This window comes from Equus caballus, chromosome 5 (genome assembly GCF_041296265.1).
Source record: "Equus caballus isolate H_3958 breed thoroughbred chromosome 5, TB-T2T, whole genome shotgun sequence".
NCBI classification, from domain to species: Eukaryota; Metazoa; Chordata; class Mammalia; order Perissodactyla; family Equidae; genus Equus; species Equus caballus.
The window spans coordinates 79860935-79881376 of NC_091688.1; the positions used below are offsets into that span (position 1 = coordinate 79860935).

The 20442-nt window shown below is 41.5% G+C and overlaps 1 protein-coding gene across 17 annotated transcripts in view; it reads right to left on the bottom strand.

Annotated features, from left to right (window-relative positions):
• The window catches only part of LRRC8D (leucine rich repeat containing 8 VRAC subunit D), a 109147-nt gene that overhangs the window by 30647 nt on the left and 58058 nt on the right, over positions 1-20442 (bottom strand). For 6 of the 17 annotated variants that reach the window (XM_070266366.1, XM_070266364.1, XM_070266368.1 and 3 more), the window contains exon 3: positions 9790-9946. The exons of 9 other annotated variants lie outside the window; for them this stretch is intronic. The gene's annotated coding sequence lies outside the window, so the exon portion shown is untranslated. Of the gene's footprint in view, positions 1-9789; positions 9947-11927; positions 12126-20442 lie in introns of those variants that run through there. 2 more of the 17 variants (XM_070266372.1, XM_023640277.2) reach the window with 2 other exon arrangements.

A 20442-nucleotide genomic window follows, 5' to 3' on the forward strand; every position in this document is an offset into this window, starting at 1 on the left:
GAAAAGACTATAGTGTTCCTCCAAACAGAAATTAAATTAACAAGCCAAAAAACAAAAATAAGAAAGTCCAGCTTTTTTCCCATGATGACTGCTTCCATACTTTTTTTAGCAGTGACTATCAAATTCTTCTAAAAACATCTTCTACTGGTGCCTTTGCTTTGCAGGTGCACTGAACACGTGTTTAGTTTGCCTATCTGGTAATCTAGCCCAACTTGGGTACCAAAGGACTCCCTCCAGATACAGAGGCAGATCTGAAAGAATGGAGTCGGGCAGGGGCAGGGAGTGGAGAGGGAAGAATGAAGGAGACACTGGGCCCCGAAGGGGAGGGGCAGAATGAGGAGAGTTGGAGATAGGGCAATGACGCAGTTAGAGTAAGGCTGGCGACTTGATTCCTGCCAGCCTAAATCTAGAGAGAACATCACAGATAATCTAAACCCAATCTTCTCCTTTTACAGAGGAGAAACTATAACCCATGGATGATGACTTACTCAAGGCCAAAGCTGCTGGTTTGAGACCAGAACTGAACTCTGGGTCTCCTGGCCGCCTCCTTAGAGCTCTTTCCATTCAGCACATCTCTTCCTTACACTCACAGGGCAGGCGCAATCAGGGCTCAGACAAAGAGCTCCGAACTCATGCAGCCATGACAAAACCCTCTAGTCTCCCCTGCCTCAATGCCGACTGCTGACAGAGTCATCAGAAGAGGCAACGGAGATGAGGCCCCTGGTTATCACATTGTTTTGGTGAAGCCATTTGGCCTTCTGATAGGATTCGAGGGACTAGAGACGTATGAGTACAGTCTATTCCCCAGGCAGGAGGAAGGCTGGCTGGCTCAGGCTCAGGCTTGACAGTTCACGGCATGAAAGCATAGAACACAAGAATTAGACACCCCTTATACTCCCTGCCTGCCTCCTGCCTTCACTGGCCATTGCAGAAGAAATGAAATCACCACTGGATACCTGGCTTTGTGATTTCTAATAGAGTACAGTTGTGAAGGATGCACAGGGTGAGGATAAGGCATGTAAACCAACCAAGGCAGCTGCTTTAAGAATAGTCTTGAAGGGACGCTGCTGTGGTTTTGCTGGCTGTAAAACTGGGACAGACAGAGAAATCCTAATCCTTCCTTGATGCTCCCACAATATCCTGTGCATTTCTGCTCACGCCCCACTCCCTGCCCCTTTCATGAATATCCAGTTTTGAGTCTATGTCCTTCACTAAGCTGTTAAGATTCTCCAGCGCAGGAAGCAAAACTTATTGATGTCTATTTCCCTAGGGACCAGTACAGGGCTCGGCACACAGCAGGGCAACCAACACACAGTTGTAAGGCATTATCACACACATTCTTTAACTGGACTCCTAAAGTGACACTGAGGCAGGAATTGTTGGTCTCATTGTACAAAGAAACTGAGGCCAGGAGAGCTTTTATAGGCTCCCCAAGGCCATCTGACATCTTTTGGTTCTCAGGCTAGATTTTCACTGGACCACTTTATAATCAGGTAACTGAAGAAGTTATATATAGAAGATTAAAGAGAAAGCACTGATCCTCTGATGTGGACTTATCCATAGTGACCTGCCCAACTGAAGAAAAGAGACACAAAAACTTCTAAATAAGTGTTCTGAAGCAGGAACACTGATCAGACATAGATGGAGTTTCCACTAATTCTTTTCTTGAGGACTTTTCCATCCTAAAGCTCTGCAGAAATGTCTAGTGGACATGAATTCGATACAGATACAGGTTCATCTGGTTAAAAGGTCATGAAACAAACCGTGTCTAGTTAAACTGCCAACACTGCCCCCCACATCTTGAAAGAGCAGGATGTGGGACGGCTGCAGGGGTTGCCAAACCACAAGTAACTCGGATGTGGCTGATTCACCATTAGGGCTCAGAGAAGCAACAACAGGCAGCCACTTGGGGCAGCTGGCAGGATCGGGTTGGTTTGGGTCTTTGACCCTTCATGACCGTCTCAGAGCGCTTGAGCCTCTCCTCAGCCGACGAAAGTTGTTTTCAGCACAGCTGCACCCTAGAATAAGCTCTAAAAGGTATCCAATGTGGGTCCCACCCCCAGAGGTGCTGACTTGCCTGGTCCTGGGGTGTGGCCCTCACATCTGCATCTGAAGTGTTCGGAAGCTCAAGCTCGTCTGCAATCCTAGGGTGCAGCCCAAGTTAGGAAGACCAGCACAGCTGCAACATCTTCCGGCTCCTCCTTTCCCACGTGTCCATCAAAGTCTACACCACTTCAGCGAATTGCTGATCAGCACTCTGGGAGTGTTGAAACCGCTTTTGAGTTACTTAAAACCAACTTTTCTCTACTATAGCCTTGACTTGGAGATGTTCTACTCAAACATATCCAATGACAGGAAACTTGCTACCTTAAAAGGCAGTTTGGAATTGTATGCTTAGAACAGGGGGATGTTATAGCATATAAATTATATCTCAGGAAAGCTGATTTTTAAGGCACTTTGTTTCATTTTGGGAACAGCACTTATTACAAGTGCTTTGGATTAACCATGCTATACGTTATACCTACTGGTTCTAGCTTTACTACTGGGGCCATTCAGATTTAAGTCTAATTCCTCTTCCACTTGACTTTGGATTCAGGCATACTGGGGTTTGAGTCCATTTACTACCTAAGCGACCCACAGCAAATGATCTCTCTCTAAGTTTCATAAGCTTCCTGAGCCATAGGAAGTGGGAGTATTTCCTTTGTAGGATTTGTGAGGGCTGGAAAGCACCTAATATCCTCAACACTAAGATGCTGAGTGAATGCTTTCCTTCCCTTCCCCAGAAAGGTGGAGTGCAAGTCTTCCCCCAAAATTCTCCCTTCTTAGGCTAAACATCCATGATGTTTAGCAATCCACACTTATTTAATGACTCCTCATCAGATTGTGGTTTTTCCATTCATCACCATCCCACAGTTCTTCTCCTCTGAACTCTTTAGATTTGACAAATGTCTGCAGTGGCTTCACTTCCAGAATCGATGGATTCTGGTACAGTGAATGTGGTATACATCAACTGCATACTGGCTCATATATCAGATGATTTACAAGTTTTAGGAGCCCAAGATTCTCCCTCCTGATATCAGCTGCCTGTGGGCACTAAACCATAAACAGAGGTTCAGATACATTTCAGAGACAATGAGTCATCTTCATTCAGCTCCTCGGGATAAGTATGGGGATCAGGTGGGAATTCCTTCTGTTATCTGCTGTGCTGGGAGGGGTGGCCTCCAATTATTACACCATGACGACGCTGTTCCTTTGCTGTAGGTCTCCAGGACCAGGCACACACCACGCTGTGTCTTACTCCATCTCTGACCTCTGTTACATTTGCCCAGCCCTTTTTCATCTGTGATTGTGGCTTGGCAGCATAAAACTGCAGAAATCAGAGATTTTGCTAATGCAGATAGGTTCAGATCATAGTGCTGTCTCTCAGAGCAAGCCATGTGACTCTGGGCGAGACATTTCACTCTCTGAATATCAGCACTCGCCTCTGTGAAAATGGGAACACAGCACCTTTCTACAGGGGTTACTATGAAAATTAAGTGATATACTACAATAAAATGCACAGCCCAATGCCTAGTACATAACAGGTATCCAAAAAGTAGAAGACGAACTATTATCATCACTACTGTGGGATGGCAATTTCCCATTCTTAGACTAGACTCTGTCCTGAATGCTAATCTATTTGGCTAGGGTCTTGATCTCTCTGCTTAGTTCTTGCCATCTCTGTCCTCCAGGGGAGGTAAAACCTCATCCCCATACAGGGGCCCCCCCTTCCCTTCTTCTGCCCTTCCTCACAGCCACTCTCTCTCCAAGTCCCAGGTGGACTTCTCAGCTTCTATCAACACCTGCTGGTGTATAAAGTGAGCTGAGAGTCAGGAGATCTGGATTCTAGGTCCTGCTCAGCCACAAGCTATGTGACCTTGGGCCAGCCACACAGACCTTTTGGATCCGTTTCCCCTTCTATAAGATGATAGCATCAGACAATATCATCTCTAAGGTCTCTTCCTGATTCAAAGTTTTATGATCCCCCACCCCCCAACCCTCTTGCTCCCAGCCTCTTCCTAGCTATCCTTCCACTCTCAATCCACCCTCTGCCTTCCCATTCACCAAAGGGAAGTCCTCAAGTACCTACCCTCTCCCCGCACTCTGACTTCTGCCCAAGCCCTGGAAACACACTACTGGTGGCCAAGTATTTATAACAAGCCACTTAAGACACAGATTTTTGGAGGCTAATCTGGAAACTTAAAACTCATATATCATAGTATGTCTATTAGAGAATGTATTTGTAAACTACCCTGAAATTATGTTAAGACTATAATGTCTACTATGATTCCAACAATTGCCTCTTAGGAGAAAATGTAATATATACACTATGTAAAATGTTTAATAAACATTTTCTGGTATTCCTTTCTTCTCCTGGTGTTTCCCATGGAAACGTTACCCCCATAGAGCATAGAGCTGCGAGTGAGTTCTGAGTGTCAGACCCAGAGACATTCTATCCTGGGCCTTACAAATTATGCACAGATGCAAACCACTTTAAGAAAACATGAGAAACAGATCACTAAAATCATAAAAAAAAAAATTAGAGAGGATTATTCTTGTTTTAAGAGCTCTTTTAGGACATCTAAAAATAATTTCGTTTACAAAAGTTCAAAGTCTCAACTTTTCAGAAGCTCAACAGCTGTATAAAATGAAATATACATGAATAGAAACTTGTGGATATGACGTTATTTTTAATAATTTTAAAAATTACATAAGTCAGGGGCTGGCCCTGTGGCCAAGTGGTGAAGCTCGCACGCTCTGCTTCAGCAGCCCAGAGTTTCACCAGTTTGGATCCTGGGCGCGGGCATGGCACCACTCATCAGGCCATGATGAGGCGGCATTCCACATGCCACAACTAGAAGGACCCACAACTAAAAGTACACAACGATGTACCAGGGGGCTTTGGGGAGAAAAAGGAAAAACAAAATCTTAAAAAAAAATACGTAAGTCAAAGCTATTCACAAGAAAATAAGAAACTAAAGTTAAAAAATGAATTAACAGATACATCTTTATATAAATTTTTCAAATCGACATACATGTTACTTAGAAGTTACATGTACTACACAGAAAAAAATTTCACTATACACATTTATATACAGTTTTCTGAGCTTGCTCAGGGCTAACTTAAGTTGCCTTTGAAATTTAAGCAGATATTTGGGATAAAATTACCTAGCTTTGAATTTTTCTGTTTGCTTGTTTACAACAATAGCTTGAAGAAAATATGCCAAGTTTGTAAATACACTGAGATTTAAAACTCTCACCAAATAAGAAAAACAAGCAAATTTAAACACCATTTAAGAGACTTCATAATACATTCTATGAATATAGTAGGCTTATCTTATTTGAGTAGTAATGTAATATGCTCCCAGTACATTGTTATAGTTTTAGGAATATGTAATAATTTTGCTTCTCAAAAATGGTCACTATATTATCATACACATTATTAATTATCCAGCACATCTATCTGTCCTCAGACAAGCAAGTATAGGAGTCAATGAATACTATTCACTGTAGCCACCAAAATACCAGCCTGTTTGCTCAGTGAGTAATGGGCAGGTGGGGTCGGGGGGACATATTCAGGTTCTGGGGCTAACAAGGAAAGAACATGAGTATGTTGCAGGGAATACAGCTTTTTCCTTTTTCAACTGCATGGTTCTTTCTGAACTTGATAGAACTTTCCAGAATACGTAAGCCAAGAGCTTCCTTAGCTATAATATACGGAATAGCTTGTATCCTGAGGAAAGGAAAGAAACGACTATTTAAGCAGTTATTTTAATTGCTTTTATGAAAATATGCTTATGTCACACATTCAAACAGTGATAAGTATAAATTATTTTTCTATAATCCAGCTTATTTAATATTGTGCTGATAATGTACATGAACTTTATCTTCTTGGTTTACTATGCTCTCAATTCACTTTCAGCCAATCTATGCCACCATCCTTGATTATACTAAGTACCTCTGAACTCCAAAGAATATGACCCTGTCCAACTTACCAAAAGGATTTAACTCACCTCTCAATTTCCCTCTAAAAGAATGTTTAAAATAAGGGACCATGTGAATTTCCTATGTACTAAAAGTTAACACTCAGAGATAAATAAGAACCAGACACTGACTCTTATTTACAGCACTGTGTACTACTGTGCATTCCAGTCATTTTCTAGGCATTTCCTTTTATACTCTTGTGCTATTGATGCCAACACTGCCATGCACTTGGCCCACTCTGAGACACAGATTAAAGAAGCGAGAGGTGTCATGGAGATACGGCGTGCTCTGCTTTCGGCATATACTACTCCGATGAGAGCTATGAGGGAAGGCTTACTACACTATAATCTGAAATCCACTTGGAAAGAATTAGTCAAAAACTCAAAAAACCAATTATTTGCAAATACCAAAACACAACAATTCAAACCAATAATTAAATTTCTCCAGATATATATCTAACCAAAACTTTTATTTTCCACTATGCTCTATTGAAAAGACTAGAAATGCATTTCATAATCATCTGATTTATACCAAGTCTGCAATCATCAACAGGTCGTCTCTGTCTAAAAACCAAGTGCATGTTTCAAGGCAGTATTTTACACTAGATATTAATGTGTCCAAAACAATAACATTACAGTACAGATGGGTTTTCTACTTATGAAATATCTTTGTATCCACTCTAGGGAAGAAATGTACACTTGGAAAGATAGGATTATTCTTACCAAACTTGGAGCAATATTTTGCTTTGTTTTTGTTTTCAGATGATACTTTGTTCCTGGGGAAATGTGCCAATTCCTTCTTGCAATTCTGTTCTACCTTTTTTTCTAGCTATCTGAGCAAACAAGGTCAAATTTTAAAATTAAAAAAAAAATTAATATAAAATTAGATGCTTTCTAGGAAAAAAAGCAGTAAGTATATCTGTCAAGCAACTAGAAGCTATAAGCATGTTCTAGCTCACTGATCGCCCTTCTGTTTTTGAGTATGCCCAAGCTCACAGATGCCTCAGGGCCTTTGCACTAGCTCTTCCCTCTGTAGGACTGTTCTTTCCCTAGATGTTCTCATGGCTCCTTCTTCTTATCATTTAGACCCAAACTCAACTATCACCTCTTACTGAAGTCTTTCCTAATTAACTGCCACTCTACTTTATTGTCTTCACAGCTTTTATAACTATTTGAAATGATCTTATTTATGTTTTGTTTGCTTGTTTATCCATAAGCCAGGACCTTGTCTATTGTTCACATTATAGTCTTACATCTAGAACAGTGTCTGTCATATGGTCAATAATTATCTGTTTAATGAATGAATAAATGAAAGAAAAAATTAACCAGATGTTAACTAAAGGTCATACAGAAAACAGTAATTTCAAATGAACTTTGTCTCATCGAATTTTACCTTTCTTTGCTCTCGTAAGGAATACAAGAGCGGTCTATCGTGATTTCAGACAAGTCTTTAACAAAGATGAACATAACTGTGAATCTGATAGAAATATCAATCCAGTGACAGCTGTGCCTCCCAGGTTGAACCACCGCACCTGCAGAATGCTAAAGAATGCAGGGGTGTTTCTCTGTGTACTTGGTCCTGTCTTATCCCATATCATTATCAATCAATGTTATCAATCACTATGGAAGGAGAAAAATGTTTAGTTTGCACAAAGCTGAAAAGATAGCAAATGGGCTGGAGAATAGACTTGGTATCAGAAAGATGCCCATTGGCTGAAAAGACAGGCTAAAACAAACAAGAAGAATTTATAAAGAAATCACCCCAATGCCTTGAACTTAATTTAAAAATTCAAGAGTAGAGAGATGGAGTTCAGGACACCTGACTTAACAGCAGCAGCACCTATGAAAAAAGTCCAGTTTTTATCATTGACCGTGAGCTTCATATGGGGCAAAAACATGGCTTGGCTACCAAAGAACCACTACAAGAATGTGAAACTGAACAATGGAGCATGATCAGGGAGGATGAACCAGAGTTACAAAGGCACTAAGAACAAATTATTTCATTCACGTTTCTGAGCACTTACAATGTGATGGGCACAACACACAGACCTGGAGATGCAGGGATAAGAAACCAAAGGTCTAGTACGGGGGCACTACCACAGAGGGTGGACGCCCGATGGCAGAGGGGCAAACTCTAAGGTACAGGAACAAAGAGAGTTATTCAATCCACAGAGAACAGGCTGGAGAAGGTTCTCCAGAAAAGATAACTCTTGGGGATGGATGACCTAATTCAGAGGGTGTTGTGAAAAGTAAGTGAAACTAAGAGCTCAGCACAGTGCCAGGCACATAGCAAGTCATAATAATGATGCTGGGTACTTCTGCTATTATTATAATCAGAATTATTGCTGTTTTATGGTTATTATTAAAAATGAATGCACCCTGAAATGAATGCACCTCTCCTGAGAGCAGAATTCCAATTAGTAGACATACAGAGAATGATGGAAACACAAAATCACCATAAGGCAAACGCTATATAATAATTGTTGCAGGCAAGAATCATTGAAGGACGCTAAAATCTGTGGGCAAAAGTATGATGAGAAATAGCATATCTGCATAGTCTCAAAGTATCTCTCCACAAGATGCTTATTACAAAGGGGAAAGGAGCAACTTTACAGTGCAGACAGCATCCTCACCAAGAGATCAAAGTTAATATCACCAGAGATAAGACATAACATCATGTACCTCTTGGTATGAAGGACTGGGAAGAACATGTCACATCTGTGGTATTCTTGCCAAAAATGCACATTCCCAATCTAATCATCAGAAAATACCAGAAAATCCAATTTGAAGAACAGTGTACAAAATCACTGGCCAATATGCTTCAAAGTATCAAAGTGATGAAAGACAAAGAAAAACTGAGGAACTACCAGAGAAGGGAGGAGACGAAGTGCCAAGTGGGATCCAGCAGATCCTGAACCAGAAAGAGAAAATTAGTAGAAAAACTGGCAAAATTTGAATAAAGTCTGCAGGTTAGTTAATCAGTATTGTATGAATGTTAATTTCCTGGTTTCTATAATTGTTCTGCATTACAGACAATTATAACTATAAGACATTAACATTAGGGGAAGCTATGCGAAGGATATTTGAGAACTCTCTGTATTATTTTTGTGACTTTTCCTTAAGTCTAAAAATATTTCAAAATAAAAGGTTAAAAAAGTGGATGTACCTGAGCCAGGAGCCAGAGATTCTGCCAGGAGATATGAGAAATGAGAAGAGGCTGCTGTCAGACCTGAATTTTGGATATCGGGACTCCTAGGCCAAAGGATATCAGGAAGATTGAACTGATGATAGAGTGTATACGGAGCCCATGGCTAGAAATACCAAAAAGTTGGCCCTGACCAGGAATGTGTATGGAGAACTATTCTGAGTTGAAGTAGTAGGCGGGGTATAGTTGAACCTGTTGTTGATGACTCAGCTCCAACATCAAGAGCGTCAACCAACACTCGTTTTCTAATATGGAGGCCCCCAGGGTCCTGGAATGTGGTGTGCAGGGACTCTCTCTTGCAATGCATTGGGAGACCTGGTGCCTTTTTTTATTTCACATAAACTCTTCATTTTAAAATAGTTTTAGATTAACAGAAAAGTTGTGAAGCTAATACCAAGAGTTATAATATATCTCACACTCAGTCTCCCCATTTTACATCAGTCCTACAATTGTCACAATTAATGAACCAACATCAATACATTATTATTCATTAAAGTCCATGCTTTACGCAAATTTCCTGGGTTTTACCTGACGTCCTTTTTCTGTTTCAGGATACATTACCTTTAGTCGTCCTGTCTCCTTAGGCTCCTCTTAGTTGTGACAGTCCATCAGACCTTCCTCGTTTTTGATGACCTTGACAATTTTGAGGAGTACTAGTCAGGTATTTTGTAGAATGTCCCTTAGTTGAGATTTGTCTCATGTTTTTCTCATGATTAGGCTGGAATGACAGGTTTTGGGGAGGAAGACCCTAGAGTTAAAGTGCCATTCTCATCACATCATATCAAGGGGAAATACTGCCATGACACACCACGGTTGACGGTAACCCTGCTCCCCTGGCTGCGGTCATATTTGTCTGGTTTCCTCCCTTTCTAGACTGGACTCTTTGGAGCAGAGTCACTATGCAAGCCCCCTACTTGTGGAGTAGCAAGTTATGATTCACTCCCTTGAGGGTGGAGTATCTACATACATCATCTGCAATTTTTCTGCACAGATGTATTTGTCCTCCCTCATTTATTTACTGATTCAATAATTTATTTATATCAGTGTGGATTCATGAGTATTTATTTTATAACTCGGATTATAATTCATTCCTACTTTATTTTCTGGCTCAAATGTTTCAGCTATTTCAGTTAGCTCCTGTGCACTTCTGACAAACTTTCATCATTGTAGGTTTTTGCGAGCACTCCTTTACTTTCCAATACTACAAGATGCTCCAGGTTCATCTTCTATATTCCCTGCCCTAGCCCTAGAATCAGCGATTCTGCAAGGAGGCCCGGTTCCTTTTATTAGAGAAAGTTATTAGAAACCAAGATGTGGGTGCTAGGTATGCTCGTTGCTACGGGGGTGCTGTTGCTTCTAGGCCCTCCCAGCTGACAGAGCAAAGAAATATACGTGCGTATATTAACCTGTGCATACATGCATATCTAAAAATATTTCTGTATGTATCCATGCATATCTATATTAAGCTAAACATGAATTCATACTGACATCTCCACTTGTAATCCATTACCACATGGATCATTCCTTCCCTGGCTTATCTGTAACCTCTCATTCCAAAACGAGACACCTGGCTCTCACCATCCACTCTCCATTTCCTTAATCCTTCAGTTCCAGTTTACATATATAGCGGTTTCAGAATCATTAACCTGTATCTTACCCTCATGGGAATAAGTTTTTCAACTGAAGTTGACAAAGTGCTTATGTGCAGGTCTTTTACCTTTAGACTTGCAGTCTCCACTCATTTCCAAAGTTACTGAGTTCAGTACCTGTTTCACCCACTCCCTTCGGTAAGGTTACTTCACAGATTTGCAATACCACTAGATTTTTTTGTTATAGCCTGAATTCTGTCTTGGGATCCTCCAACCCCCTAAATGTCATGTGTTTCCTGGGACCATTTTACATCTGCCTGTCTCTCCCTGAGGCATCAGACTATCATTTCAGGCTACAGTCAGTCCATCTACCTCTAAGAATTCTCTGTCCTTCTTCAACTGTGGCTCCTAATCTGTCATTAGGCAAAAAACTAAACAGATCAGTTTTGTTAGCATTATAAATAAAATAACAAGAACAAAAAAATACAAGATGTTATATTTTTGTCTATACTTTGTCAATAGAAATTATACTTTGTCAGTCAATAGGAATTGATTAAAAGAAAAAGTTGAAATGATCAAAAATTGATTATTCATATCTAATCCTACATAGCAGTATCATCAGTAATAAAATGTATCTGGATTTTTAGACACAGAATTATATTGAAGCTATTGTGTATATTAATTTCAAATAAAATTAGGTAGCAAGCAGCACACACACACAGAAATAACAATAAGAGGTAGTGAATGAGGGCCTCCATGCCACCCACAGGACAGTCTTGAATGCCACTGCACAGGGCTCTCTGTTCTGGCCCACATTTTAAATCAGTGATATTGTTACAGAAAAGGTTTTCACTGTACAAAGCTGAAGAGGATCCACAAGTGGAACAGAAAGAGAATTAGCAATAAAAATACCACAAGAGGCTTAAAGACGGGCCAAAACAAAACAGGTTATATTCAGCAGGGATCAAGTTAAATAATTTAATTCAAAAAATTCAACAGCACAGATCAGTGTAAGAGAACTGGCTTAACAGCTATTGCACCAATGAGAAAGACTTCGATGCTTTCATAGATCAGGAGCTTAATATGAGGCAAAGATGAAACAAACATTACCAGAAGGACAATGACCAGGACAGGGGAGGAGACGGTCCCATTAACCTTTGCACATGTCAGATCACGCCTGCCACTCTGTGTTCAGTTTAGTTCTGGGCATCAAAGTCCAAATGTGACACCACTACCAGATGAAGCAGAGCTGTGAGGAGTCTAGAAAAACTGACTCCACAAGCATTTAGTGAGCCCTACGAATTGTTCAAGGTTTTCTAAAATGTGCTAGCAACCAGGGTCATAATGATGAAAATAATAACAATGAAAATAACCAGCTTATCATATCCCAATCTCAAAACACTTTTTATATATTAATTAATTTAACCAGATAACTTATTTTGCTTCTTGGTGACTTGTCTCGATATCTGAGGTTTCCAGATTTCTGCCCAAGTAAACAATCACTATATTCAACAGGTCATATTTAATCACCTATTCTCCCACATTTTACATGGCATGCTTTTCCCTCATTTTTCTTTTTTTTGAGGAAGATTAGCCCTTAGCTAACATCTGCTGCCAATCCTCCTCTTTTTTGCTGAGGAAGACTGGCCCTGAGCTAACATCCGTGCCCATCTTCCCCTACTTTCTATGTGGGGTGCCTGCCACAGCATGGCTTGCTAAGCGATGCATAGGTCCACACCTGGGATCCGAACCAGAGAACCCCAGGCCGCTGAAGTTGAATGTGTGAACTTAACCATTGCGCCACTGGGCTGGCCCCTCATTTTTCTTTTTAAAAGAAATAAAATTTAAATAATTAAACACCAAATTGGCACACACTTGTCATTATTTGGCATAACTTTTCAAAAAGTGACTTTTTTAAAGTGACTTTTTGATTGTAAAGTTAACACTCAACAAAGAAAAATTAGAGAATATAGACAAATAGAGCAAAGTAAAAGAAATGAAACAAATCGGATAATTTTCCAATCAGTGTTAACATTTGTGGTGTTCCTCTGTACTTTGTGCTATGAATAAATTTGTGGTTTTCAGTTTACCTTGAAGTTATCACACTGCATATGCATATTTGTATTTGACACGGTTAACCTGATAAACAGTTTCCTCTTTTACTAAATAGGCTGTGTTATTGTCAACTTATGGGCTGTGAATATGCCATATGTTTTGAGATAAAAATGAAGGAAAACGTCTCCTCCTCCACCCCATTTAAAATCACTTATTACTAAACGCTCTAAGGTTTCTAAAAAGATGTCCTTGTCCTTGTAAATCAATGCTAATAGAAAAAGAGAAGCAGCCTCTTAATTGCTACCATGATTTAAGGAGCACTTATCATATTGGATAAGGAGAAATTTACTGAGTGAGCTACACCACAAGAGCTACCAGATCCTTCTTCCACTACTTAAACTTTTAAGAAGAAACCTGGACCAAAAAAAAAAAAAAAAAAAAAAATCCTAAATGTGACTGCTATCTCTTAGGCAATTACAAATTACCACCCTGTCTGGGCCTCTTGAGAAGAGCACCTCCCCGTCTTAAGGTAGTGTCTCCTGCTCTTCAGAGATTAAATGGATTGGCAAAAAGAGAAATCTTAGGATATTTAAGTTCCTTCTACCTACCACAGATGGAGCACTAGACTCTAGAAAATGGGAGAGAGAATTTCAAAGGTTAATGGAATTCAACATGGATAAGGTGTGACATGGAAGAGATTGTCTCATTAATATCCCTGTCACCTTCTCCTTAGGTCAAGTATGTCAACAAACCAGAATAATTTTAAATTGTGAAGACCAAGCCAAATATTATCTGCCTATATGTCCAAGAAACATCTGGTTACGCCTAAAGAAAACTGACGGAAAGAAACCTGGGGACTGACCTCAACGCCTTTTTGCCTGTTCTGCCTCCACAGCCTGTGGCATGAAGCCATGATTTGAGGAGCTGAGGCTCCTGGCAGAGGCAGACAGCAGCATGCTCTTCCTCTACAGGGCTCCAAACGAGATTTTCACTAATGCCTAAGCCAATGTGTTTATTCCATCTAAGCAAAGGGTGAAGGAGAGACAGGTAATACCAGCAAGAGCAAAATAAGGATTCTCTGAGGGGTCTAGAAAAATGTTTCTTAGTGCACATAAATAGGAAACTTATTCTTGCTTTCTTGCCCTTTTTTAAATCTCCTAACTCAAAAACATCTTCCTCTGCACAGTTTAATATGCTAGCACTATCCTTACTAGGATGTAGTGATGCCATTATGAAGGTAATGTACCCCAACACTGTCAGAAAATTCATTACCAAGGCAGAAATAAAACAGAAAGCAGAGGGCTATGTGTCAAGATTGGAAGTTGCTCATCATTTTTTAGAAGAAAGATATGTTTCTGAGCCTTCATATTTCTTTCATGACTAATGATACCTACATACAGACATGCATATTTCAAAATATAAACAAACTGCTGTATGCAGCATTTTAGGCAGGAGGCACAAGGTGAGCAAAGGCACAGAGGCAGGACTGAATTCATTATATGTGTAATGTTAAGACGCCTGGTGTGACGGTAGCAAAGAATTCCTCCTGAAGAGTCATACAAAACAAAGTCAAAAGGGTAAGGTTCAGCTAGATTTCAGAGGACACCGAATTCCAAAGAGTTTGGTTTTATTTAGCAGGCAACAGAGAGACAGTACAAATTCATGACAACATGAAACAGAGCTTTAGAGAGCACAGTCATACCATGATACATGAGATAGATGGTAGGGACAACACGGGATGGGGGTTTGGGGGGATGAGAGACACTGGAGATTGGCTGGGAGGTTGCTGCCATAATTTAGCAGGAGATGAGGTCAAGCACAGTATCAATGGGTCTGAGGCAGAAAAAGCAAATGTCATGTCTCACAAGGAGAAACGTGGGTGGGAACTGTGCCAGTCTGGACATGGGAACAAAGGTGAGGAAAGTCCACTGATGCCAAGATCTAACAGTATGCGATCTAAGTACGTGATCCATGTTATTACTCATCAGTCTGTGCACGTCTCTGGTTCAGGCCGTGTCTGAGAGGTTTTATAAACCTGATTTCTTTCCATTGTCACACCAACTCTGAGAGGATTATCATTCCAGTTTACAATGAGGAACCTGGGGCTTAGAGACATTAAGACATTAAGAAGGTCACCGAGCTGAGCAAGTTAAGATTTGAACCCATGTTTGTCTAACTCCATGGCTTTTATCCACCCTATTGCTTCCCTGGCATCAAGGCTTGAAAAAACAGAAGGCCTCTGCTCTTCACCACAAATCCTTACCCAAATTAACACAGTCCCATATACCTAACGCCTATCCTTGCTGTCCTTAATTTACAGTATAATGTCACATCTATGATTTCTGATATCTAGATGTGACTGTATATGACACTTGGGAGCTCTAAAGTGCTGAACAGATGTTAGGTATTATTTTTATTATTATGTGGGCGTTTTCCTTCAGTGACTAATGTCAGGAAACAGAAAGGGCTGCACTACAGTCTACCTCATCTACAGCCCACCCTAAAGATGAACTTATTAAGGCTTACTGTGAGATCATTTTCCTTTATACCAAGATACACAGAACAAACGAGGAGTCTGTGTTCACGCATTTGGGATTCTTGCAGAAAGGCCCACCTGCAGTTTTAGGTACCAGCTGTAGCACGACAGATGCTGTTCAAACAACATGCCCTACTTTCTTCAGCAATGACAAAGGAAAAATCGGTTAACATCAAACATGCTCTAAACTAGCTGGTTTGTTTTCCTATAAACTTTACCTACAAAGCATTAGTGATAACGAGTAAGCAAGAAAGGGATCAGAAAGGGATGTCTGCCTGGGTCAGATGCCCTCCCTGAGCCGGATGCTGGTGGGGGTGGCAGCACCCAGCTTTTCTAAAGTCCCTTACGTCTCTGCTGACAGATTCATAGACGGCTAGTGCTCAACAGGATCTGAAGGATTATCTGACAAAGGAGGTAATTAAGGCCCCGAGAGATGAGTGCTCAGTGTCCTACATCTTCTGCCCAATCATCAACATTCCAGTTACACCACTGGTACAAGTTAGATGCTGTGGAACACACAAGGGGTGTAGCATTAGTCTCTTCTGGCTTTCCTTTCCTGTCCTCCTGCCCAGCTGAAACTCCAAGGTTAGCCACTTCAACAGTCGCCTCAAAGGCCCAGAATCTACAGCCTAGGCCAACTCCTCCAGGAGTATCTCTCTCCAGCGGAGGCTTTGTGAGGGTGTCCTGCACCTGTTCTGACTGGGCCCCCCAAACAGCGTGCTGTTCATCTCACCATCTCGGAGTGACTCTGTACCTCAAAAAACCCTCCTTCTCCCACTGGTCCCTTCCTCTTAGCCTCCGGTCATGCTTGGGTCTCCCCCAATTCTAAAAAACAAAACCCAGTATATCTCAGTAAAACTGGAAATCAGTCCATCAATAATCAATTTCTATTTTGATCCTGCAACTCCTCCACTCTACCCATCACAGCGCCATCAAAAGTCGTTTCTGAAAGTACCCTCTGGACTACCCTTTAAAAACTCCATTGTGTACTAAATAAAATTTAAACTCACCTGAAGGGCAGTCAAAGCCCCTCCATTATCTGCCTTCATCCTTTCTCATCTCCTCACGTTTCCCCAGGCCCTATGCTCACTACCAAACAGAACCCCACATTGTTTGCTGGGTTTCAAGGGTGGCTCATGCCATTTTTGGTGCTTGGAATGACTCAGGCCACCTCCTCTCTTCTCATGTGGAACTGCCACCTATTTTTCCAGGCCTGGCTCAAATGTCACCCTTTCTAAAAGAACTGTTATTATAGCAACAAGTTAATTTCTGTCTTGCAACACACACATATTTGTTCTTTAATTCAACCAACAATTATTAATAAGCATCACGTAGTCTGCTGGGAATACAAAGACACTTGCAGTCTGAAATACAAATGATCAAACAGTGAAAAATTTAAATAGCAGCATGTGTTTCTGGAGGTACTGTGGCTCCTCTTCTCCTGAGTAGACTGTACACTCCCTGGGGACAGGGAACGAGCCCTTCTCTTCAGTAGCTTCCTCATCACTTAATACCACCTGCGGATCACAGAACTCTCAAGTTCTCTCAGTTACAGAATAAACCTAAGTGTACTACAGTACACTATACCTGCCTATCCTTGGGCAGACTGACATTAATTTTTTCACATTCCCAACAGCCAGTCCAGCGTATGGCACCTAGTGGTCACTCAGTAAATCTGAGGAATGAACGAATGGAAGGAAGCAAGAAGCAAACCACCATGATAGCAGGGATGTCTGCTTTGTTCACCTTTGTGTCCCTGGGCTCAGTACAGGGCTTGGCACATAATGGAAACATAAACATTTAGCAAATAATCATAGCCCCTTTTCTTAGAAGAACTTGTCTTTCAACCAACTATCAGCTTTTCTAGTCTCCTCTCCCAGCGTGCAGCCAAAGGAAGCTCTGTGAGCCAGCTTCTAAAAAGAAATGGAGTCCTGGTTCCACCTCCAATGGGACCAAGGCCTTAGTCTCACGTGCATCCTCCTGGCAGTTGCCCTGCCGGGCAGAGCCTTAGCACTCAACCCTCCCAAGGCCCTCCATCACTGAGGCAGGGGCACGGACGAACAGCTTCCAGAATGAGACTCCTAAACAGCTCATAGAAAGGCTTCAAGTGACCAGGGCCAACTCCACCTCTTATCTCATGGCCAGAGGTACCCTCAGCATGGCCTTGTCGCTCTGAGCCAAGGCTCACTGGGCCAATGACTGCTTCACTCGGTTATCAATTTGGAAATGAAAAGCATAAGTTAAAAATAAAGTTCAGTGAAACTGTTCAAGGTTAATGGAATGCAAACCACAAAGAATTCAGGCCTGAGGGCAAGGCCCGTGGTTCTGGGAGATAGCACATAATCAGCATGGGGCTGCTGCGCACTTTGTAACCTCTCACAGGCCCCTTCTCAGAATTGCTCTAGTGTCTGTGGCCTGGACAACACAACTCAGTACTTCATTTGCCTCCACCTCACGTGGCTTCAAACTCTTTCCTGAATAACATGAGGTACAGATGCAGTTCCATGTATATAACTCTTATTTCCCTGACAGAAAGGAATATCCTCATGGGAAAAAGCGGCAGTCAGGAGTCGAAATACAACTTACTACTGTGTTCAGTTAAAAAAAAAAATAAACAAAAGGTAGCCAGCATTTATAAATTGGGAGATTGCATATTAAAATTCTGACTCGTCTTTTTAAAAAACTGGAAGATCTGGCAGCCTGGGACCCACATACCCCATGGTAATAACAACTACAGCTGAGCCACCTCCTTTCAGAAGGACCACGTGCCTGCCAGTTTACCACAGTCCCACCCACCCATTTTTTTGATATTCTTACCTGCCTGGCCTCCTGAATACCTGAGCTTGGAAACCATATTCCCCTAGTCAACCCAAGCTAAAGCCTGAACATCCTCCCCAACTTCCCTCACTCCCCACATCTAATCAATTAGAAAGTTCTACTTATCTTCCAAACATTTCTGAAACTCTTAATTTTCCAAATCACTCCCTCTGGGACTACATTCTGCTGACCCTGTACTTTTTCACTGTCACTCAGCCCCCTCACGTCCTCTCTTTCCACATGCCTTCTATTATAAATCCGTCCTTCCGTCCTTCTATCCCTCCACCTCGGCTCCCCCCTGCCTCTCTTTCTTTCTTCATCCTACTCATCTGGCAAACCATAGTTCTTGTTATAAACCCAAACCTCCGCTTACTCTGCGTCCGTACCCGGGCTGCTGCACATGGCTGGAGAGAAACACACACTTACGCTGACCGACAAGTTCTATTTTAAATTCATGACCACTGATCTCAGGTGGGTCCTTAGTTTAGCCTTGGCAATCCTACTGTATTTCCCAAGTCCATCACTCTTTCCCTCTCCTGGATGACTACTTCCTACATTCTCCTCTCTTTAGAAATCTCTTCCGCATCCTCAGCTGCAAAACCGTGTGCTTTGTATTTTGCTGAGAACACAGAAGAAATGGAAGGAGAATTTCCATCCACTCCCACTTCCACTTCTGCCAACCTTCCTGCATTTATACCCACACTCTCTGTCTCTCTGTTTCTGTGGATGAACTATTGGCCCCCATCTAAAAAAACTCCTGTGTTTGCATACTACATCCCAACAGGTCTAACTTCCACACCATCATTCCTCTAGCAACGGACTCTTTCTCTCCTCCGTCACCAATCTCCCTCTCAACGCTGGACCGCACCTGTCGGCCAACTGCATGCTAAAATTTTCCCCATCTTTAAAAACCCCCTGTCATCTCATATCCTCTTTCAGGTTCTATTTTACTCCCCTGCTCCCCTTTATAGGAAAATTCCTCAAAAGAGATGTCTACACTCATTCCCATTCTCTTTAAAACCCATCTAACAGGTTTTCATCCCTTCTACTCCCCCAGAATACTCCACTCCAGCTACTTAGGCCTCCTCACTGATCCTCAAACACACCAAGGATTCCTCTGCCTTCGAGCCTTTGCCTCCATTGGCCTTCTGCTTGGCACACTCTTCCCCGAGACAGATCCTCATGGCTCCTACCATCACTTCCACCAGGCCTCCCTGACCGCCGTCTTCTCATACACACACCTTGACACGGCCTCTCCCCATCTAGTGTTTTATTTTTCTCCGTAGCCCTTATCACCACATGACATATTCTAAATTTCTCTCCCCTCTCACTAGCTTTCTCACAATTAAGCTTTGAATATGATAAATGTGTGGGCTTTTATTCTGTATGACCTGTGGATATCCTAAGATGACAGCATACTCCCTGGGTTATCCAGAGGCTGATAATCCCAAATACGCAACTTGCACTCTTAGGCAGGCTCCTTTCTATGGGGAGACACATCTGCACCTCTTGGATGAGGAGGGGTTGGAAGGCTGACAGGAAGCAGATTAGATGCGTCATTCCAACAGAGTGTAGTTAGAACCCAACGCGAGTCTTCAGATATCCTGAAGTGATGGATCACACACAAACTTGCCACTCACTAAATCACAAAGAAGTCTGTACTGAGTGTGAAACTCTATTCAATCAGATGCTTGTCAGCCATGTTTTCAAGATGATTTCACAACCATTCAGATGCTAAAGTCACTTGTGGACACAGGCATAAAATTTCTTTTTTCCAAATCACTCAAAGCTGTGGTCCGTGTCACACATTTAACCTACTGTTTGGTTAAAATGATGCCATCATTTCTTCATCAGTTATCCAGGGAGGGGATCAGTAAAGCAAGCATTATATTTGGGAAAAACTATTCCATCAAATGGTTCAGCTGTTATTTTTAACATTAGAAAGAAAAGAGTAGAGATTTTGGAAATCTCACCTAAGATTTCCTAATGCCACTAATGCCAAAACCTACGAAAAAATACAGGCACATGATAATCAGCATTACAGGTTATAGCATTTTTGCATTACAGTATAAAGCACTGCGAACAACCTGATTTTCCAACCATAGAAAAACAATGGTGTTCCCACCAAATGGATTATTTAGTCATATAACAGTCCTGGTTATATATTAATTTGAAAAAATGTAGTATCACAAAGGCGCTGAATACCACAACCTTAAC